Here is a 24,018-nt window from a genome sequence, read left to right as displayed (position 1 = left end):
TTAAGTAGTCCTGTCAGCCTCTCAGTGAGAGCCTGGGCGAAGTCCAGAGATGCAGGGAGAGTCTTTATGTGAAAACCATCCCGACTCATATTAACAGCTCTACAAGCAATCAGCGTTGACGAGTTTCGCTGCCTGCTTTCTACACTCAAGTCCATGTCAGGAGTGAGGCTACTAACCTGTCACACTTGAAGGGCCGTGTTCTTGTTCCACGGCGTAGATTCTGGTAAGAGTGTTTCATTTTTTTATTACTAATGATAACATAGAAGACAGGGTCACAGTGTGTCGCCTCTTTATCTTTACAGAATCAAGGGTTAATATTCCTGGAAGGGGGATTATTAAACGGGAGGGGGGGGGTTTACATGATATTGTTTGTGTCATTGCTGCGTTATGTGCGAGATGAGGCTCTGGCAATGTGCAGAACTTTCAGGTTATTTGCGGGAATCGTGTGCGGCCATTTTTGGCGCGTTGTTCCCTAGTGCATTAATTAGTTAGTCTGATCAAAAGCACAAGGATCAAAGGACTCTGACGTATTAGAGGGCTCTCCCTCTTTAACAAAATCTCATTCCTGTGTTTATTGTGAGGAGGTTCTGGTAGATTAGCCTGCTCAACTATGTTCCACATGCCTTGATAAAGTTACAACATCTAAATGTAAACGGATGTCTAGTACTACTGAGACGTCCACCTCTGAAGGTTCTTCATCCCGTGAGGTGCGTTCCCTACATTCATCTCTGATTGCACATGTTGCGCCCCGGGGTCCAACCGTTACTCCTTCGGGAGAGATTCGTTAGCCGTCAGACTTTGCGGACCAACTGGAATCGGTGGTTTTGAAGGTGATCCATGCCTTATCGCGTTCTGCTAAGCGCAAGCGTAGGGTGTATCATGATGGCCCGGCCCACGGTTTGTCTACGCCGATAGAAGATCCAGAGGCTCTATACGATGACGAGGCCCACTCCGACTCTTTGGAGGAGGACCCTTCTGGGTTAGAGTCTGCGTCATCTAACCCTCCGGCTGCGGAGGAGCCTGGTTATAGGTTTAGGATGGAGAATTTGTGCTTTCTGCTGCGGCAGGTGCTTGCTACTCTGGAGGTTCCGGAAGCTAAGATCCCGGAGTAACCTGCGATTCCTAAGCTTGACAAGGTATATAAGGACAGGGTAGTACCTCAGACTTTCCCGGTTCCCATCAAGATGGCAAATATTAAGAATAAATGGGAGCAATTAGGTTTGTCATTTTCCCCTTCTTTTAAAAAAACTTTTCCCCGTTCTGGACTCTCAGCTTGAGCTGTGGGGGACCTTCCCAAAGGTGGATGGGGCTATCTCTACGCTCGCAAAGCGGACGATTATTACTCCTCAAGGATAGTTCGTCGTTTAAAGAACCCGTGGATAAAAAGTTAGAAAACTTGTTGAGAAAGATGTTTCAGCACACAGGGTTTGTTTTTCAGCCAGCAGCGGCCGTTGCGGCGGTTGCTGGAGCTACGACATATTGGTGTTAATCCCTGTGTGAAATGGTCGACGAAATGCAGGAGAAGAAGATTAAGGCGCTGAGGGTCGCCAATTCTTTCATCTCGGTGCCCTTCTATCTGTAATCAGAGAGCAGGGTATTGCGGTGTTTCTTTATTTGGACGATATCTTGGTACTGGTTAAATCTTTTCATTTAGCAGAATCTCAAACAAATCAGCTTGTGTTGTTTCTTCAAAGACATGGTTGGAGGATCAATTTAACAAAGAGTTTCTTGATTCCTCAAACAAGGGTCACCTTTTTAGGTTTTCAGATAGATTCAGTATCCATGACCCTGTCTTTAACAGACAAGAGATGTTTGAAATTGGTTTCAGCCTGTCTAAACCTTTAGTCTCGATCATTCCCTTCAGTGGATATGTGCATGGATGTTTTAGGTCTCATGACTGCAGCATTGGACACAATCCCCTTTGCTCGTTTTCATATGAGACCTCTGCATCTTTGCATGCAATGGTGCAGGGATTATACTCGGATACCACAATTGATATTCTTAAATCCCAACACTCAACTCTCTCTGACTTGGTGGTCAGACCATCATCGGATTATTCAAGGGGCCTCTTTTGTTTGTTCTTCCTGTACTGTTATTTCATCAGATGCATGTATCACAGGTTGGGGAGCTATCTGGGGGTCTCTGACAGCACAAGCAGTCTGGAATCCTCAAGAGGCTAGGTTACCAATCAATATTTTAGAACTCTGTGCTATTTTCAGGGCTCTTCAGGCTTGGCCTCTATTAAAGAGAGAATCAATCATTCGTTTTCAGACAGACAATATCACAACTGTGGCATATGTCAATCATCAGGATGGGACTCGCTGTCCTTTAGCGATGAAAGAAGTATCTCGGATACTTTCTTGGGCGGAGTCCAACTCCTGTCTAATTTCTGCGATACATATCCCAGGTGTAGACAATTCGGAAGCGGATTATCTCAGCCGTCAGTCTTTACATCCAGGGGAGTGGTCTCTCCATCTAGATGCATTTTGTCCGATTGTACAGATGTGGGGTCTTACCGAAATAGATCTGATGGCTTCTCATCTAAACAAAAAGCTTCCCAGGTACCTTTCCAGGTCCAGGGATCCTCAGGCGGAGATGGTGGATGCGTTAGCAGTTCCTTGGGTTTACCAACCTGCTTACATTTTTCCACTTCTAGTTCTTCTTCCAAGGGTGTTCTCCAAGATCATAATGGAACAATCTTATGTGTTTCTGATGGCACCAGCATGGCCTTACAGGTTTTGGTGTGTGGATCTTGTCCGAATGTCCAGTTGCCAACCTTGGCCACTTCCTTTAAGGCCAGACCTTCTGTCTCAAGGGCCGTTTTTCCATCAGGATCTTAAATCGCAGAAATTTGAAGTTATGGAAATTGAACGCCTATTGCTAAACTTCCTGATATTTACTGTTTTGTTCAGGCTTTTGTTCATATCAAGCCTGTTATTAAATCAATCTCTCCTCCTTTTATTTTGGTTTGATCTTTACATTCTTTAGATGTTATAAGTGCTTTGAAATGCTATATTGAAGTTACTAAGGATTTCAGAAAGACTTCTAGTCTATTTGTTGTTTTTTCTGGTTCAATGAAAGGTCAGAAAGCCTCTGCCATTTCGTTGGCATCTTGGTTAAAGCTTTTGATTCACAAAGCTTATTTGGAGGCGGGACAGTCTCCACCTCTGAGAATTACAGCTCATTCTATTAGATCAGTCAACACTTCTTGGGCTTTTAAGAATGAAGCTTCAGTTGATCAGATTTGCAAAGCAGCAACTTGGTCTTCTTTGCATACATTTACTAAATTTTACCATTTTGATGTGTTTGCTTCTTCAGAAGCAATCTTTGGTAGAAAAGTTCTTTAGGCAGCTGTCTCAGTTTGATTCTTCTGCTTATGATTTAAGTTTTTTTCTTGACATTTTTTAAGAAAGATTTTTTTGTTTGGATTTAATTTCTCTTGTAAAGGTGTATCCAGTCCACGGGTTCATCCATTACTTGTGGGATATTCTCCTTCCCAACAGGAAGTTGCAAGAGGACACCCACAGCAGAGCTGTCTATATAGCTCCTCCCCTAACTGCCACCCCCAGTCATTCTGACTTTAAGTGCATGGTGGGAGGGGCCTATTTTTGCGCACTTTATGCGCAGTTGATATTCAGACTGAGACATCCAGCTTCCCTAAAGGAGTCCTCTAGCATCTAGGACCACTATAGAGGGGTTTTTCTCTTGTTAAGTGTATTCAGTCCACGGGTCATCCATTACTTATGGGATATATTCCCTTCCCAACAGGAAGTTGCAAGAGGATCACCCAAAGCAGAGCTGCTATATAGCTCCTCCCCTCACATGTCATACCCAGTCATTCTCTTGCAACTCTCAACATAGATGGAGGTTGTGAGAGGAGAGTGGTGTTTTATACTTAATTATTTCTTCAATCAAAAGTTTGTTATTTTTAAATGGCACCGGAGTGTGCTGTTTTTTTCTCAGGCAGTATTTGGAAGAAGAATCTGCCTGTGTTTTCTATGATCTTAGCAGAAGTAACTAAGATCCACTGGCTGTTCTCGCACATTCTGAGGAGTGGGGTAACTTCAGAAAGGGAATAGCGTGCGGGGTCCCCTGCAAATAAGGTATGTGCAGTAAAATATTTTTCTAAGGAATGGAATTGACTAGAAAATACTGCTGATACCGAGGTTATGTAAGTACAGCCTTAAATGCAGTGGAAGTGACTGGTATCAGGCTGATTAATGTATATACAGTAAAGTAATTTTCTAGGAATGGAATTTGACTAAGAAAATGCTGCTATTACTGATGTAATGTAATAAGTCTTAAATGCAGTAGAAGGACTGGTATCAGGCTTATCAATAGAGATACATACTCTTTAAAAAATAAAAGAATAAGATGTTTAAAACGGTTGCTGGCATGTTTAATCAATTTTGTGAGGTACTTTGGTGATAAAATTTATTGGGGCATGAATTTTCCACATGGCTGACTTATATTTCTGCATGGAAACAGTTAACTGAGGCTTCCCACTGTTGTAATATGAGTGGGAGGGGCCTATTTTAGCGCTTTTTTGCGCAGTAAAAATTCAGTCTCTGTCTTCCTGTTTCTTCCTGCATGACACAGGACGTCTCTAGACAGCTCAGGGGACTTCAAAAGTCATTTTGAGGGAGGTAATCAGTCACAGCAGACCTGTGACAGTGTGTTTGACTGTGTTAAAAAACGTTTTTTTCTATATTCTTATCCGTTTTGGGTATTAAGGGGTTAATCATCCATTTGCAAGTGGGTGCAATGCTCTGCTAACTTAATACATTTATTGTGAAAATTTGGTTGCTATAACTGATTTGGTTCATTGTTATTTCAACTGTGACAATTTTTTGTGCTTCTTAAAGGCGCAGTAGCGTTTTATTTAGTGCTTGTAAACTTATTTCAAAGTGTTTTCTAAGCTTGCTAGTCTCATTGCTAGTCTGTTTAAACATGTCTGACACAGATGAATCTGTTTGTTCATTATGTTTGAAGGCCAGTGTGGAGCCCCATAGAAATATGTGTACTAAATGTATTGATTTCACTTTAAATAATAAAGGTCAGTCTTTATCTATAAAAGAATTATCACCAGACGACGAGGGGGAAGTTATGCCGACTAACTCTCCTCACGTGTCAGTACCTTCGCCTCCCGCTCAGGAGGCGCGTGTTATTGTGGCGCCAAGTTCATCAGGGACGCCCATACAAATCACTTTACAAGACATGGCTACTATTATGAATAATACCCTGACAGAAGTATTATCTAAATTGCCAGAATTAAGAGGCAAGCGCGATAGCTCTGGTATAAGGACAGAGCGCGCTGGTGCTGTGAGAGCCATGTCTGATACTGCGTCACAGTTTGCAGAACATGAGGACGGAGAGCTTCATTCTGTGGGTGACGGATCTGATCCAGGGAAACCGGATTCAGAGATTTCTAATTTTAAATTTAAGCTTGAGAACCTCCGTGTATTGCTAGGGGAGGTTTTAGCGGCTCTGAATGACTGCAATACAGTTGCAATTCCAGAGAAATTATGTAGGCTGGATAGATACTATGCAGTGCCGGTGTGTACTGACGTTTTTCCTATACCTAAAATGCTTACAGAAATTATTAGCAAGGAGTGGGATAGACCTGGTGTGCCCTTTTACCCACCTCCTATATTTAGGAAAATGTTTCCAATAGACGCCACTACACGGGACTTATGGCAGACGGTCCCTAAGGTGGAGGGAGCAGTTTCTACTTTAGCTAAGCGTACCACTATCCCGGTGGAGGATAGTTGTGCTTTTTCGGATCCAATGGATAAAAAATTAGAAGGTTACCTTAAGAAAATGTTTGTTCAACAAGGTTTTATCTTACAGCCCCTTGCATGCATTGCGCCTGTCACTGCTGCTGCGGCATTCTGGTTTGAGTCTCTAGAAGAGACCATTCACCATCCAGGTGCGCAGAGCGCTATGGCTTAAATCCTGGTCAGCTGACGTGACTTCTAAATCTAAATTGCTTAATATTCCTTTCAAGGGGCAAACCTTATTCGGGCCCGGCTTGAAAGAAATTATCGCTGACATTACTGGAGGTAAGGGTCATACCCTTCCTCAGGACAGGGCCAAATCAAAGACCAAACAGTCTAATTTTCGTGCCTTTCGAAACTTCAAGGCAGGAGCAGCATCAACTTCCTCCGCTCCAAAACAGGAAGGAACTGTTGCTCGTTACAGACAGGCCTGGAAAACTAACCAGTCCTGGAACAAGGGCAAGCAGGCCAGAAAACCTACTACTGCCCCTAAGACAGCATGAAGGGATTGCCCCCTATCCGGAAACGGATCTAGTGGGGGGCAGACTTTCTCTCTTCGCCCACGCGTGGGCAAGAGATGTACAGGATCCCTGGGCATTGGAGATCATATCCCAGGGATATCTTCTGGACTTCAAAGCTTCTCCTCCACAAGGGAGATTTCATCTTTCAAGGTTATCAGCAAACCAAATAAAGAAAGAGGCATTTCTACGCTGTGTACAAGACCTCCTTGTAATGGGGGTTATCCACCCAGTTCCGCGGACGGAACAAGGGCAAGGATTTTACTCAAATCTGTTCGTGGTCCCCAAGAAAGAGGGAACCTTCAGACCAATCTTGGACCTAAAGATCTTAAACAAATTCCTAAGAGTTCCATCATTCAAAATGGAAACTATTCGAACCATCCTACCCATGATCCAAGAGGGTCAGTACATGACCACAGTGGACTTAAAGGATACCTACCTTCACATACCGATTCACAAAGATCATTATCGGTACCTAAGATTTGCCTTCCTAGACAGGCATTACCAGTTTGTAGCTCTTCCCTTTGGGTTAGCTACGGCCCCGAGAATCGTTACAAAGGTTCTGGGCTCACTTCTGGCGGTTCTACGACCGCGAGGCATAGCGGTGGCTCCGTATCTAGACGACATCCTGATACAGGCATCAAGCTTTCAAATTGCCAAGTCTCATACAGAGATAGTTCTGGCATTTCTGAGGTCGCATGGGTGGAAGGTGAACGTGGAAAAGAGTTCTCTATCACCACTCACAAGAGTCTCCTTCCTAGGGACTCTTATAGATTCGGTAGAGATGAAAATTTACCTGACGGAGTCCAGGTTGTCAAAACTTCTAAATGCTTGCCGTGTCCTTCATTCCATTCCACGCCCGTCAGTGGCTCAGTGCATGGAAGTAATCGGCTTAATGGTAGCGGCAATGGACATAGTGCCATTTGCGCGCCTGCATCTCAGACCGCTGCAATTATGCATGCTAGGTCAGTGGGATGGGGATTACTCAGATTTGTCCCCTCTACTAAATCTGGATCAAGAAACCAGAGATTCTCTTCTCTGGTGGCTTTCTCGGGTCCATCTGTCCAAGGGCATGACCTTTCGCAGGACAGACTGGACGATTGTAACAACAGATGCCAGCCTTCTAGGTTGGGGCGCAGTCGGGAACTTCCTGAAGGCTCAGGGATCGTGGACTCAGGAGGAGAAACTCCTCCCAATAAATATTCTGGAATTAAGAGCAATATTCAAGGCTCTTCTAGCTTGGCCTCAGTTAGCAACACTGAGGTTCATCAGATTTCAGTCGGACAACATCACGACTGTGGCTTACATCAACCATCAAGGGGGAACCAGGAGTTCCCTAGCGATGTTAGAAGTCTCAAAGATAATTCGCTGGGCAGAGTTTCACTCTTGCCACCTTTCAGCGATCCACATCCCAGGCGTGGAGAACTGGGAAGCTGACTTTCTAAGTCGCCAGAATTTTCATCCGGGGGAGTGGGAACTTCATCCGGAGGTGTTCGCTCAACTGATTCGTCGTTGGGGCAAACCAGAACTGGATCTCATGGCGTCTCGCCAGAACGCCAAGCTTCCTCGTTACGGATCCAGGTCCAGAGACCCGGGAGCGGCGCTGGTAGATGCTCTAGCAGCCCCTTGGGTCTTCAACATGGCTTATGTGTTTCCACCGTTTCCGCTGCTGCCTCGACTGATTGCCAAGATCAAACAGGAGAGAGCATCAGTGATTCTGATAGCGCCTGCGTGGCCACGCAGGACCTGGTATGCAGACCTAGTGGACATGTCGTCCTGTCCACCATGGTCTCTACCTCTGAGGCAGGACCTTCTAATACAAGGTCCTTTCAACCATCCAAATCTAATTTCTCTGAGGCTGACTTCATGGAGATTGAACGCTTGATCCTATCCAAGCATGGCTTCTCAGAGTCAGTTATTGATACTTTAATACAGGCTCGGAAGCCTGTTACCAGAAAAATCTATCATAAGATATGGCGTAAATACTTATATTGGTGCGAATCCAAGCGTTACTCATGGAGTAAGGTTAGGATTCCTAGGATATTGTCCTTTCTACAAGAGGGTTTGGAAAAGGGCTTATCTGCTAGTTCGTTGAAGGGACAGATTTCTGCTCTGTCTATTCTTTTGCACAAGCGTCTGGCAGAAGTTCCAGACGTCCAGGCTTTTTGTCAGGCTTTGGCTAGGATTAAGCCTGTGTTTAAAACTGTTGCTCCTCCGTGGAGCTTAAACTTGGTTCTTAAAGTTCTTCAGGGTGTTCCGTTTGAACCCTTTCATTCCATTGATATTAAGCTTTTATCTTGGAAAGTTCTGTTTTTGATGGCCATTTCCTCGGCTCGAAGAGTCTCTGAGTTATCTGCTTTACATTGTGATTCTCCTTATCCATTCAGACAAGGTACTAAACCTGGGTTTTTACCTAAGGTAGTTTCTAACAGGAATATCAATCAAGAGATTGTTGTCCCATCATTGTGCCCTAATCCTTCTTCAAAGAAGGAACGTCTTTTGCATAATCTGGACGTAGTCCGTTCCCTGAAATTCTATTTACAGGCAACTAAGATTTTCGTCAAACTTCTTCCCTGTTTGTCATTTATTCTGGACAGAGGAGAGGTCAAAAAGCTTCGGCAACCTCTCTCTCTTTTTGGCTTCGTAGTATAATATGTTTAGCCTATGAGACTGCTGGACAGCAGCCCCCTGAAAGAATTACAGCTCATTCTACTAGAGCTGGGGCTTCCACCTGGGCCTTTAAGAATGAGGCCTCTGTTGAACAGATTTGCAAGGCTGCGACTTGGTCTTCGCTTCACACCTTTTCGAAATTTTACAAATTTGACACTTTTGCTTCTTCGGAGGCTGTTTTTTGGGAGAAAGGTTCTACAGGCAGTGGTTCCTTCTGTTTAAGTTCCTGCCTTGTCCCTCCCTTCATCCATGTACTTTAGCTTTGGTATTGGTATCCCATAAGTAATGGATGACCCGTGGACTGAATACACTTAACAAGAGAAAACATAATTTATGCTTACCTGATAAATTTATTTCTCTTGTAGTGTATTCAGTCCACGGCCCGCCCTGTCTTTTATAAGGCAGATCTAAATTTTAATTAAAACTTCAGTCACCACTGCACCCTATGGTTTCTCCTTTCTTGTCTTGTTTCGGTCGAATGACTGGATATGACATGTGAGGGGAGGAGCTATATAGCAGCTCTGCTTTGGGTGATCCTCTTGCAACTTCCTGTTGGGAAGGGAATATATCCCATAAGTAATGGATGACCCGTGGACTGAATACACTACAAGAGAAATACATTTATCAGGTAAGCATAAATTATGTTTTTTCCTGCAAAAAGCGTGTTTAAGGGCAGGTAGGAGCCACAGCAAAGCTGTGGCAGTGTGTTTGACTGTTTTTTAATGGTTTTACCGTTTTTCTAATCCGGTTTGGGGCCTAAGGGGTTAATCATCCATTTGCAAGTGGGTGCAATGCTGCTTTAGTCTCTTATACACACTGTAAACATTTCGTAGAGTTTACTACTTTTTAACACTGTTTTTCAGTTTATGTGGTAGTTTTTTTCTCTTAAAGGCACAGTACCGTTTTTATTTAATTGCTTTTTCACGTTCATTTAAGTGTTTTCCAAGCTTGCTGGTCTCATTACTAGTCTGACATAGAGGAAACTCCTTGTTCATTATGTTTAGAAGCCATTGTGGAACCCCCTCTTAGAATGTGTACCAAATGCACTGACCTTTCTATAAGTTATAAAGATCATATTATGGCTTTTAAAGATTTATCACCAGAGGTTTCTCAGACTGACAAAAGGGAGGTTAAACCACCTAGCTCTCCCAATGTGTCAGAACCTATATCTCCCGCTCAAGTGACTCCAAGTACATCTGGCGCGTCCAATGCGTTTACCTTACAAGACATGGCGGCAGTTATGAATCATACCCTCACAGAGGTATTGTCCAAACTTCCAGGGTTACAAGGAAAGTGTGACAGCTCTGGGGTTAGAACAAATACAGAGCTTTCTGACGCTTTAGTAGCTATGTCTGATATACCCTCACAATGTACAGAAGCCGAAGCAGGAGAGCTTCTATCTGTGGGTGACATTTCTGATTCAGGAAAGGCGTTACTTCAGTCTGACTCTGAAATGACAGCATTTAAATTTAAGCTTGAACACCTCCGCTTGTTGCTCAGGGAGGTTTAGCGACTCTGGATGACTGTGACACTATTGTAGTCCCATAGAAATTGTGTAAAATGGACAAATACTTTGCAGTGCCTGTTTACACTGATGTTTTTCCAATCCCTAAGATGTTTTCAGAAATTATTACGAAGGAATAGGATAGACCAGGTGTACCGTTCTCTCCCCCTCCTGCTTTTAAAAGATGTTTCCCATAGATGCCGCTACACGGGACTCGTGGCAGATGGTCCCTAAGGTGGAGGGAGCAGTCTCTACCCTAGCTAAGCGTAAAACTATCCCCGTCGAGGACAGTTGTGCTTTCCTAGATCCAATGGATAAAAAATTAGAGGGTTTCCTTAAGAAAATCTTTATAGAACAAGGTTTTATTCTCCAGCCTCTTGCATGCATTGTCCCAGTCACTGCTGCAGCGGCTTTCTGGTTTGAGTCTCTTGAAGAGGCTCTACAGGTGGAGACCCTGTTAGATGATATCCTAGACAGGCTTAAAGCCCTTAAGTTAGCCAATTCATTTATTTCTGACGCCGTTTTTCATTTAACAAAACTAACGGCTAAGAATTCAGGTTTTGCCATTCAGGCGCGTAGGGCGCTATGGCTTAAATCCTGGTCAGTTGACGTTACTTCAAAGTCTAAGCTTCTCAACATCCCCTTCAAAGGGCAGACCCTATTCAGGCCTGGACTGAAGGAGATCATTTCTGATATTACTGGAGGAAAAGGCCACGCCCTTCCCCAGGATAGGTCCAACAAATTAAGGACCAAACAGACTAGTTTTCGTTCCTTTCAAAACTTCAAGAGTGGCGCAGCTTCAATTTCCTCTACTGCATATCAAGAAGGAAATTTTGCCCAGTCCAAGCCAGTCTGGAGTCCTAACCAGGCTTGGAATAAGGGAAAGAAGGCCAAAAAGCCTGCTGCTGCCTCTAAGACGGCATGAAGGACTAGCCCCCAATCCGGGACCGGATCTAGTTGGGGGCAGACTTTCTCCCTTCTCCCAAGCTTGCGCAATAGATGTCCAGGATCCCTGGGCTCTGGAGATTGTTTCCCAGGGATATCTTCTGGATTTCAAAGCCTCATCTCCAAAGGGGAGATTTCATCTCTCACAATTATTTGCAAACCTGATAGAGAGAAAGGCATTCTTACGTTGCGTTCAAGACCTTCTGGTTATGGGAGTGATCCACCCAGTTCCAAGGGAGGAACAGGGGCAGGGATTCTATTCAAATCTGTTTATAGTTCCCAAAAAAGAGGGAACATTCAGACCAATCTTGGATCTCAAGATCCTAAACAAATTTCTCAGGGTCCCATCCTTCAAGATGGAGACTATTCGAACCATCCTACATATTATCCAGGAGGGTCAATATATGACTACCGTGGACTTAAAGGATGCTTATCTCCACATTCCGATACACAGAGATCATCATCGGTTTCTCATTTTTGCCTTCCTAGACAGGCATAACCAGTTTGTGGCTCTTCCCTTCGGGTTAGCCACGGCACCAAGAATCTTTACGAAAGTTCTAGGGTCCCTTATGGCGGTTCTAAGGCCACGAGGCATAGCGGTGGCTCCTTACCTACACGACATTCTGATTCAGGCGTCGAATTTTCAAATCGCCAAGTCCCTTAAGGACATTTTTCTGGCACTCCTAAAGTCTCACGGGTGGAAGGTGAACGAAGAAAAGTGTTCTCTCTCCCCTCTCACAAGAGTTTCCTTCCTAGGAACTCTGATAGATTCAGTAGAAATGAAGATTTTTCTGACAGAAGTCAGGTTGTCAAAGCTTCTAACTTCCTGCCGTGCTCTTTATTCCACTTCTCAGCCGTCAGTGACTCAGTGTTTGGAAGTAATTGGCTTAATGGTAGCGGCAATGGACATAGTTCCGTTTGCCCGCCTACATCTCAGACCACTGCAACTTTGCATGCTCAATCAGTGGAATGGGAATTACACAGATTTGTCCCCTCTGCTAAATCTGGATCAAGAGACCAGGGATTCTCTTCTCTGGTGGCTATCTCGGGTCCATCTGTCCAGGGGAATGAGTTTCCGCAGGCCAGAATGGACTATAGTGACGACAGATGCCAGCCTTCTGGGCTGGGGCGCAGTCTGGAACTCCCTGAAGGCTCAGGGTTCGTGGACTCAGGAGGAAGCCCTCCTTCCGATAAACATTATGGAACTAAGAGCGATATTCAATGCTCTTCAGGCTTGGCCTCAGCTAGCTGCGGTCAGGTTCATCAGATTTCAGTCGGACAACATCATGACTGTAGCCTATATCAACCATCAGGGGGGAACAAGGAGCCCCCTAGCAATGTTGGAGGTCTCAAAGATAATTCTATGGGCAGAGGTTCACTCTTGCCATCTCTTAGCTATCCATATCCCAGTAGTAGAGAACTGGGAGGCGGATTTCCTAAGTCGGTACTGGATCTCATGGCGTCTCGTCAGAACGCCAAGCTTCCTTGTTACGGTCCAGGTCCAGGGATCCCCAGGCAGCGCTGATAGATGCTCTAGCAGCGCCCTGGTCCTTCAGCCTGGCTTATGTGTTTCCTCCGTCTCCTCTGCTCCCTAGTCTGATTGCCAAGATCAAGCAGGAAAGAGCTTCAGTGATTTTGATAGCTCCTGCGTGGCCACGCAGGATTTGTTATGCAGATCTGGTGGCCATGTCATCCTTTCCACCATGGCATCTGCTGCTAAGGCAGGACCTTCTACTTCAAGGTCCTTTCAAACATCCAAATCTAATTTCTCTGCGTCTGACTGCTTGGAGATTGAACGCTTGATTCTATCAAAGCGTGGTTTTTCCGAGTCGGTCATTGATACCTTAATTCAGGCTCGAAAGCCTGTCACCAGGAAAATCTATCATAAGATATGGTGTAAATATCTTCATTGGTGTGAATCCAAGGGTTACTCATGGAGTAAAGTCAGGATTCTTACCTGATAAATTTCTTTCCTTTCTCCAAGAGGGATTGGAGAAAGGATTGTCAGCTAGTTCCTTAAAGGGACAGATTTCTGCTCTGTCTATTCTTTTGCACAAACGTCTGGCTGAGGTTCCAGACGTTCAGGCGTTAGTTAGAATCAAGCCTGTGTTTAAACCTGTTGCTCCACCATGGAGTTTAAATTTAGTTCTTAAAGTTCTTCAAGGGGTTCCGTTTGAACCTTTGCATTCCATAGATATTAAGCTTTTATCTTGGAAAGTTCTGTTTTTACTAACTATCTCCTCGGCTCGAAGAGTTTCGGAGTCATCTGCTTTACAGTGTGATTCCCCTTATCTGATTTTCCATGCAGATAAGGTAGTTTTGCGTACCAAACCTGGGTTTCTTCCTAAGGTAGTATCTAATAAGACTATCAATCAGGAGATTGTTGTTCCTTCATTATGTCCTAATCCTTCCTCAAAGAAGGAACGTCTTTTACACAATCTTGATGTGGTTCGTGCTTTAAAGTTTTATTTACAAGCTACGAAGGATTTTCGTCAAACATCTTCTTTGTTTGTTGTCTACTCTGGACAGAGGAGAGGCCAAAAGGCTTCGGCAACTTCTCTTTCTTTTTGGCTGAGAAGCATAATCCGCTTAGCTTATGAGACTGCTGGCCAGCAGCCTCCTGAAAGAATTACAGCTCATTCCACTAGAGCGGTGGCTTCCACATGGGCTTTTAAAAATGAGGCCTCTGTTGAACAGATTTGTAAAGCGGCGACTTGGTCTTCGCTTCATACTTTTTCTAAATTCTACAAATTCGATACGTTTGCTTCTTCGTAGGCTATTTTTGGGAGAAAGGTCTTACAGGCAGTGGTGCCTTCCTTTTAAGTTCCTGCCTTGTCCCTCCCTTCATCCGTGTCCTAAAGATTTGGTATTGGTATCCCACAAGTAATGGATGAACCCGTGGACTGGATACACCTTTACAAGAGAAAACAAAATTTATGCTTACCTGATAAATTTCTTTCTCTTGTGGTGTATCCAGTCCACGGCCCGCCCTGTCATTTTAAGGCAGGTGTTTTTTATTTTTAAACTACAGTCACCACTGCACCCTATAGTTTCTCCTTTTTTCTTGCTTGTCTTCGGTCGAATGACTGGAGGTGGCATTTAGGGGAGGAGCTATATAGACAGCTCTGCTGTGGGTGTCCTCTTGCAACTTCCTGTTGGGAAGGAGAATATCCCACAAGTAATGGATGAACCCGTGGACTGGATACACCACAAGAGAAATAAATTTATCAGGTAAGCATAAATTTTGTTTTTCTCAGCGGAAATAGCTGTTGTTATTTTATCCCTCCCTCTCTAGTGACTCTTCTGTGGACTTCCACATCTTCGGTATGTCTATCCCATACGTCACTAGCTCATGGACTCTTGCCAATTACATGAAAGAAAACATAATTTATGTAAGAACTTACCTGATAAATTAATTTCATATTGGCAAGAGTCCATGAGGCCCACCCTTTTTATGGTGGTTATGATTTTTTGTTTAAAAGCACAATTATATTTCCAATTCCTCTTTTTGTATGCTTTTTTACTCCTTATTTTTATCACCTCACTTCTTGGCTATTTGTTAAACTGAATTGTGGGTGTGGTTGGAGGTGTATTAATAGGCATTTTGAGGTTTGGGAAACTTTACCCCTCCTGGTTGGATTGTATATTCCATACGTCACTAGCTCATGGACTCCTGTCAATATGAAAGAAATTAATTTATCAGGAAAGTTCTTACATAAATTGTGTTATTTTTTTTTTTTTTTTTTACCCCATCCTTTTTTATGTTACCCCATCATTTAGGTAGCCCCGCCCCCTTCCCATATCCCTTCCCCAACATTTATTACCCCCTCCCTCTCCCACCTTCCCTTACACTTGATCACTTTACTGTGATCTGAAGAGGGCGCACTCCCACACACTGCCGGAACTCAGATCCCCGCTGGCCGGAACAGCTCCAGCGATAGGCCACCCACCCACCTCCCTGTTATGGCTCCCACCAACCAACGATCGGCACCACTGCTGTCCAATGCAGAGAGGGCCACAGAGTGGTAACTCTACAAATCTATTTCTGCAGTGCCCCACTCATGGAAATAGTGCGATCTCGCTATTTTTAGCGAGATCGCAGCAGGGAGAAGCCCAGGGCATAACGACCAGCGTTGTACAGGGTATGGCGCTGGTCGTTAAAGGGACACTGAACCCAAATTTTTTCTTTCGTGATTCAGATAGAGCATTCAATTTTAAACAGCTTTCTAATTTACTGATATTAACAATTTTTCTTTATCTTGCTATCTTTATTTGAAAAAGAAGGCATCTAAGCTAAGGAGCCAGACAATTTTAGGTTCAAACCCTGGAGTTCACTTGTTTATTGGTAGGTGAATTTATCCACCAATCAGCAAGAACAACCCAGGTTGTTCACCAAAAATGGGCCGGCATTTAAACTTAGAATCTTGCTTTTCAAATAAAGATACCATGAGAATGAAGGAAATTTGATAATATGAGTAAATTAGCAAGTTCCTTAAAATTGCATTCTCTATCCGAACCATGAAAGAAATAATTTGGGTTCAGTGTCCCTTTAAGAGGTTAATTATTTCTGTGAAACAGGGTAAGTAAGGGCATATATACTGGTGATTCTGACAGTGTCACTGTTTCAAATTCAAATTATTATTTCTCCAACATTGGTGTGTCCGGTCCACGGCGTCATCCTTACTTGTGGGAATATCTCTTCCCCAACAGGAAATGGCAAAGAGTCCCAGCAAAGCTGGCCATATAGTCCCTCCTAGGCTCCGCCCACCCCAGTCATTCTCTTTGTCGTTGCACAGGCAACATCTCCACGGAGATGGTTAAGAGTATGTGGTGTTTAGTTGTAGTTTTTTTATTCTACTATCAAGAGTTTGTTATTTTAAAATAGTGCTGGTATGTACTATTTACTCTGAAACAGAAAAAGATGAAGATTTCTGTTTGTGAGAGGAAGATGATTTTAGCAGACAGTAACTAAAATCGATTGCTTTTTCCACATAGGACTGTTGAGATGAAGTAACTTCAGTTGGGGGAAACATTTGGCAGACTTTTCTGCTTAAGATATGACTAGCCATATTTCTAACAAGATTGTGTAATGCTGGAAGGCTGTCATTTCCCCTCATGGGGACCGGTAAGCCATTTTCTTAGTCTCAAACAGAATAAAGGGCTTAATATGGGCTATAAAACTGGTAGACACTTTTATGGAAAGGGAGTAGACATGGTTCTACATCATCTCCTTCTGTGTCTACGCCAGTTTTGCCCATGCAGGAGGCCCCTAGTACTTCTAGCGCGCCAATGCTTATTACCATGCAACAATTGACGGCTGTAATGGATAACTCCATAGCAAATATTTTATCCAAAATGCCTGCATATCAGAGAAAGCGTGATTGCTCTGTTTTAAACACTGAAGAGCAGGAGGGTGCTGATGATAATTGTTCTGTCATACCCTCACACCAATCTGAAGGGGCCATGAGGGAGGTTTTGTCAGATGGGGAAATTTCAGATTCAGGAAAAATTTCTCAACAGGCTGAACCTGATGTTGTGACATTTAAATTTAAATTAGAACATCTCCGTGCACTGCTTAAGGAGGTGTTATCTACTCTGGATGATTGTGACAACTTGGTCATTCCAGAAAAATTATGCAAGATGGACAAGTTCCTAGAGGTTCCGGTGCACCCCGACGCTTTTCCTATACCCAAGCGGGTGGCGGACATAGTGAATAAGGAGTGGGAGAAGCCCGGCATACCTTTTGTTCCCCCTCCTATATTTAAGAAATTATTTCCTATGGTCGACCCCAGAAAGGACTTATGGCAGACAGTCCCTAAGGTCGAGGGGGCAGTTTCTACTCTAAACAAGCGCACTACTATTCCTATCGAAGATAGTTGTGCTTTCAAAGATCCTATGGATAAAAAATTGGAAGGTTTGCTTAAAAAGATTTTTGTACAGCAAGGTTACCTTCTACAACCCATTTCGTGCATTGTTCCTGTCACTACAGCAGCGTGGTTCTGGTTCGAGGAACTAGAAAAGTCGCTCAGTAGAGAGACTCCATATGAGGAGGTTATGGACAGAGTTCACGCACTTAAGTTGGCTAACTCTTTTATTTTAGATACCGCTTTGCAATTAGCTAGATTAGCGGCAAAAAATTCAGGGTTTGCAATTGTGGCGCGCAGAGCGCTTTGGCTAAAGTCTTGGTCAGCGGATGTATCATCCAAGATAAAATTGCTTAACATCCCCTTCAAGGGTAAAACTCTCTTTGGACCAGAATTGAAAGAGATTATCTCAGACATCACTGGGGGAAAGGGTCACGCCCTCCCACAAGATAGGCCTTTCAAGGCCAAGAATAAGTCTAATTTTCGTTCCTTTCGTAATTTCAGGAACGGACCGGCCTCTAATTCTGCATCCTCTAAGCAAGAGGGTAATGCCTCACAGTCCGAACCAGCCTGGAAACCGATGCAAGGCTGGAACAAGGGTAAGCAGACCAAGAAGCCTGCTACCGCTAACAAAACAGCATGAAGGAGTAGCCCCCGATCCGGGACCGGATCTAGTGGGGGGCAGACTCTCTCTCTTTGCTCAGGCTTGGGCAAGAGATGTTCAGGATCCCTGGACGCTAGAAATAGTTTCCCAGGGTTATCTTCTGGAATTCAAGGAACTACCCCCAAGGGGAAGTTTCCACATGTCTCACTTATCCTCAAACCAAATAAAGAGACAGGCGTTCTTACATTGTGTAGAAGACCTGTTAAAGATGGGAGTGATACACCCAGTTCCAATGACGGAACAAGGAATGGGATTTCTTTCATGTAATTAGCAAGAGTCCATGAGCTAGTGACGTATGGGATATACATTCCTACCAGGAGGGGCAAAGTTTCCCAAACCTCAAAATGCCTATAAATACACCCCTCACCACACCCACAAATCAGTTTTACAAACTTTGCCTCCTATGGAGGTGGTGAAGTAAGTTTGTGCTAGATTCTACGTTGATATGCGCTCCGCAGCAGGTTGGAGCCCGGTTTTCCTCTCAGCGTGCAGTGAATGTCAGAGGGATGTGAGGAGAGTATTGCCTGTTTGAATTCAATGATCTCCTTCTACGGGGTCTATTTCATGGGTTCTCTGTTATCGGTCGTAGAGATTCATCTCTTACCTCCCTTTTCAGATCGACGATATACTCTTATATATACCATTACCTCTGCTGATTCTCGTTTCAGTACTGGTTTGGCTTTCTACAACATGTAGATGAGTGTCCTGGGGTAAGTAAGTCTTATTTTCTGTGACACTCTAAAGCTATGGTTGGGCACTTTTTTATAAAGTTCTAAATATATGTTTTCAAACATTTATTTGCCTTGACTCAGGATGTTCAACATTTCCTTATTTCAGACAGTCAGTTTCATATTTGGGATAATGCATTGTATATATCTTTTTTTATCTTACCTTAAAATTTGACTTTTTCCCTGTGGGCTTTTAGGCTCGCGGGGGCTGAAAATGCTTCATTTTATTGCGTCATTCTTGGCGCGAAAATGTTTTTTTCTATTTCCGGCGTCATACGTGTCGCCGGAAGTTGCGTCATTTTTGACGTTTTTCGCGCCAAAAATGTCGGCGTTCCGGATGTGGCGTCATTTTTGGCGCTAATAGTATTTAGGCGCCAAATATTGTGGGCGTCAAATTTGTCTCCACTTTATTTAAGTCTCATTATTTGTTGCTTCTGGTTGCTAGAAGCTTGTTCTCTGGCATTTTTTCCCATTCCTGAAACTGTCATTTAAGGAATTTGATCAATTTTGCTTTATATGTTGTTTTTTCTATTACATATTGCAAGATGTCCCACGTTGCAACTGAGTCAGAAGATACTACTGGAAAATCGCTGCCTGGTGCTGGAACTACCAAAGCTAAGTGTATCTGCTGTAAACTTTTGGTAGTTGTTCCTCCAGCTGTTGTTTGTATTAAATGTCATGACAAACTTGTTAATGCAGAAAATATTTCCTTTAGTAAAGTACCATTACCTGTTGCAGTTCCATCAACATCTAATGTTCAGAATGTTCCTGATAACATAAGAGATTTTGTTTCTGAATCCATTAAGAAGGCTATGTCTGTTATTCCTCCTTCTGGTAAACATAAAAAGTCTTTTAAAACTTCTCTTTATACAGATGAATTTTTAAATGAACATCATCATTCTGATTCTAATGATTCTTCTGATACAGAGGATTCTGTCTCAGAGGTTGATGCTGAGAAATCGTCATATTTATTTAAAATGGAATTTATCCGTTCTTTACTTAAAGAAGTCCTAATTGCATTAGAAATTGAGGATTCTGGTCCTCTTGATACTAAATCTAAACGTTTAGACAAGGTCTTTAGATCTCCTGTGGTTATTCCAGAAGTTTTTCCTGTTCCTGGTGCTATTTCTGAAGTAATTTCCAGAGAATGGAATAATTTGGGTAATTCATTTACTCCTTCTAAACGTTTTAAGCAATTATATCCTGTACCGTCCGACAGATTAGAGTTTTGGGACAAAATCCCTAAAGTTGATGGGGCTATTTCTACCCTTGCTAAACGTACTACTATTCCTACGGCAGATGGTACTTCCTTTAAGGATCCTTTAGATAGGAAAATTGTATCCTTTCTAAGAAAACTTATCTGTGTTCAGGTAATCTTCTTAGACCTGCTATATCATTGGCTGATGTTGCTGCAGCTTCAACTTTTTGGTTGGAAACTTTAGCGCAACAAGTAACAGATCATGATTCTCATAATATTATTATTCTTCTTCAACATGCTAATAATTTTATCTGTGATGCCATTTTTGATATTATCAGAGTTGATGTCAGGTTTATGTCTCTAGCTATTTTAGCTAGAAGAGCTTTATGGCTTAAAACTTGGAATGCTGATATGTCTTCTAAATCAACTCTACTTTCCCTTTCTTTCCAGGGTAATAAATTATTTGGTTCTCAGTTGGATTCTATTATCTCAACTGTTACTGGTGGGAAAGGAACTTTTTTTACCACAGGATAAAAAATCTAAAGGTAAAAACAGGGCTAATAATCGTTTTCGTTACTTTCGTTTCAACAAAGAACAAAAGCCTGATCCTTCATCCTCAGGAGCAGTTTCAGTTTGGAAACCATCTCCAGTCTGGAATAAATCCAAGCCTTCTAGAAAAGCAAAGCCAGCTTCTAAGTCCACATGAAGGTGCGGCCCTCATTCAAGCTCAGCTGGTAGGGGGCAGATTACGTTTTTTCAAAGAAATTTGGATCAATTCTGTTCACAATCTTTGGATTCAGAACATTGTTTCAGAAGGGTACAGAATTGGTTTTAAGATAAGACCTCCTGCAAAGAGATTTTTTCTTTCCCGTGTCCCAGTAAACCCAGTGAAAGCTCAAGCATTTCTGAAATGTGTTTCAGATCTAGAGTTGGCTGGAGTAATTATGCCAGTTCCAGTTTGGGAACAGGGGCTGGGGTTTTATTCGAATCTCTTCATTGTACCAAAGAAGGAGAATTCCTTCAGACCAGTTCTGGATCTAAAAATATTGAATCGTTATGTAAGGATACCAACATTCAAAATGGTAACTGTAAGGACTATATTGCCTTTTGTTCAGCAAGGGCATTATATGTCTTCAATAGATTTACAGGATGCATATCTGCATATTCCGATTCATCCAGCTCACTATCAGTTCCTGAGATTCTCTTTCCTGGACAAGCATTACCAGTTTGTGGCTCTGCCGTTTGGCCTAGCAACAGCTCCAAGAATTTTTACAAAGGTTCTCGGTGCCCTTCTGTCTGTAATCAGAGAACAGGGTATTGTGGTATTTCCTTATTTGGACGATATCTTGGTACTTGCTCAGTCTTCACATTTAGCAGAATCTCATACGAATCAACTTGTGTTGTTTCTTCAAGATCATGGTTGGAGGATCAATTCACTAAAAAGTTCATTGATTCCTCAGACAAGGGTAACCTTTTTAGGGTTCTAGATAGATTCAGTGTCCATGACTATCTTTGACAGACAAGAGACGTCTAAAATTGATTTCAGCTTGTCGAAACCTTCAGTCACAATCATTCCCTTCGGTAGCCTTATGCATGGAAATTCTAGGTCTTATGACTGCTGCATCGGACGCGATCCCCTTTGCTCGTTTTCACATGCGACCTCTTCAGCTCTGTATGCTGAACCAATGGTGCAGGGATTACACAAAGATATCTCAATTAATATCTTTAAAACCGATTGTCCGACATTCTCTGAAGTGGTGGACAGATCACCATCGTTTAATTCAGGGGGCTTCTTTTGTTCTTCCGACCTGGACTATAATCTCAACAGATGCAAGTCTTACAGGTTGGGGAGCTGTGTGGGGGTCTCTGACGGCACAAGGGGTTTGGGAATCTCAGGAGGTGAGATTACCGATCAATATTTTGGAACTCCGTGCAATTTTCAGAGCTCTTCAGTCTTGGCCTCTTCTGAAGAGAGAGTCGTTCATTTGTTTTCAGACAGACAATGTCACAACTGTGGCATGCATCAATCATCAAGGAGGGACTCACAGTCCTCTGGCTATGAAAGAAGTATCTCGAATTCTGGTTTGGGCGGAATCCAGCTCCTGTCTAATCTCTGCGGTTCATATCCCAGGTATAGACAATTGGGAAGCGGATTATCTCAGTCGCCAAACGTTGCATCCGGGCGAATGGTCTCTTCACCCAGAGGTATTTCTTCAGATTGTTCAAATGTGGGAACTCCCAGAAATAGATCTGATGGCTTCTCATCTAAACAAGAAACTTCCCAGGTATCTGTCCAGATCCCGGGATCCTCAGGCGGAAGCAGTGGATGCATTATCACTTCCTTGGAAGTATCATCCTGCCTATATCTTTCCGCCTCTAGTTCTTCTTCCAAGAGTAATCTCCAAGATTCTGAAGGAATGCTCGTTTGTTCTGCTGGTAGCTCCAGCATGGCCTCACAGGTTGTGGTATGCGGATCTTGTCCGGATGGCCTCTTGCCAGCCGTGGACTCTTCCGTTAAGACCAGACCTTCTGTCACAAGGTCCTTTCTAAACATCAGGATCTCAAATCCTTAAATTTAAAGGTATGGAGATTGAACGCTTGATTCTTGGTCAAAGAGGTTTCTCTGACTGTGATTAATACTATGTTACAGGCTCGTAAATCTGTATCTAGAGAGATATATTATAGAGTCTGGAAGACTTATATTTCTTGGTGTCTTTCTCATCATTTTTCCTGGCATTCTTTTAGAATTCCGAGAATTTTACAGTTTCTTCAGGATGGTTTAGATAAAGGTTTGTCCGCAAGTTCCTTGAAAGGACAAAGGTCTGCTCTTTCTGTTCTTTTTCACAGAAAGATTGCTAATCTTCCTGATATTCATTGTTTTGTACAAGCTTTGGTTCGTATAAAACCTGTCATTAAGTCAATTTCTCCTCCTTGGAGTTTGAATTTGGTTCTGAGGGCTCTTCAAGCTCCTCCTTTTGAACCCATGCACTCATTGGACATTAAATTACTTTCTTGGAAAGTTTTGTTCCTTTTGGCCATCTCTTCTGCCAGAAGAGTCTCTGAATTATCTGCTCTTTCTTGTGAGTCTCCTTTTCTGATTTTTCATCAGGATAAGGCGGTGTTGCGAACTTCTTTTGAATTTTTACCTAAGGTTGTGAATTCCAACAACATTAGTAGAGAAATTGTGGTTCCTTCATTATGTCCTAATCCTAAGAATTCTAAGGAGAAATCGTTGCATTCTTTGGATGTTGTTAGAGCTTTGAAATATTATGTTGAGGCTACTAAGTCTTTCCGTAAGACTTCTAGTCTATTTGTCATCTTTTCCGGTTCTAGGAAAGGTCAGAAAGCTTCTGCCATTTCTTTGGCATCTTGGTTGAAATCCTTAATTCACCATGCTTATGTCGAGTCGGGTAAAACTCCGCCTCAAAGGATTACAGCTCATTCTACTAGGTCAGTTTCTACTTCCTGGGCGTTTAGGAATGAGGCTTCGGTTGATCAGATTTGCAAAGCAGCAACTTGGTCCTCTTTGCATACTTTTACTAAATTCTACCATTTTGATGTGTTTTCTTCTTCTGAAGCAGTTTTTGGTAGAAAAGTACTTCAGGCAGCGGTTTCAATTTGAATCTTCTGCTTATGTTTTCGTTAAACTTTATTTTGGGTGTGGATTATTTTCAGCAGGAATTGGCTGTCTTTATTTTATCCCTCCCTCTCTAGTGACTCTTGCGTGGAAAGATCCACATCTTGGGTAGTCATTATCCCATACGTCACTAGCTCATGGACTCTTGCTAATTACATGAAAGAAAACATAATTTATGTAAGAACTTACCTGATAAATTCATTTCTTTCATATTAGCAAGAGTCCATGAGGCCCACCCTTTTTGGTGGTTATGATTTTTTTGTATAAAGCACAACTATTCCAATTCCTTATTTTATATGCTTTCGCACTTTTTTATCACCCCACTTCTTGGCTATTCGTTAAACTGATTTGTGGGTGTGGTGAGGGGTGTATTTATAGGCATTTTGAGGTTTGGGAAACTTTGCCCCTCCTGGTAGGAATGTATATCCCATACATCACTAGCTCATGGACTCTTGCTAATATGAAAGAAATGAATTTATCAGGTAAGTTCTTACATAAATTATGTTTTTACTC

The 24,018-nt window shown here is 42.8% G+C and overlaps 1 protein-coding gene across 1 annotated transcript in view; it reads left to right on the top strand.

Annotated features, from left to right (window-relative positions):
- The window catches only part of BRCA1 (BRCA1 DNA repair associated), a 1,073,265-nt gene that overhangs the window by 657,120 nt on the left and 392,127 nt on the right, over positions 1 to 24,018 (top strand). The gene's annotated exons all lie outside the window — the stretch shown is intronic.

This window comes from Bombina bombina, chromosome 1, assembly GCF_027579735.1.
Source record: "Bombina bombina isolate aBomBom1 chromosome 1, aBomBom1.pri, whole genome shotgun sequence".
NCBI lineage: Eukaryota > Metazoa > Chordata > Amphibia > Anura > Bombinatoridae > Bombina > Bombina bombina.
The sequence above is the reverse complement of the archived record's forward strand: the minus strand, read 5'-3'. Positions and strand labels throughout refer to the sequence as shown.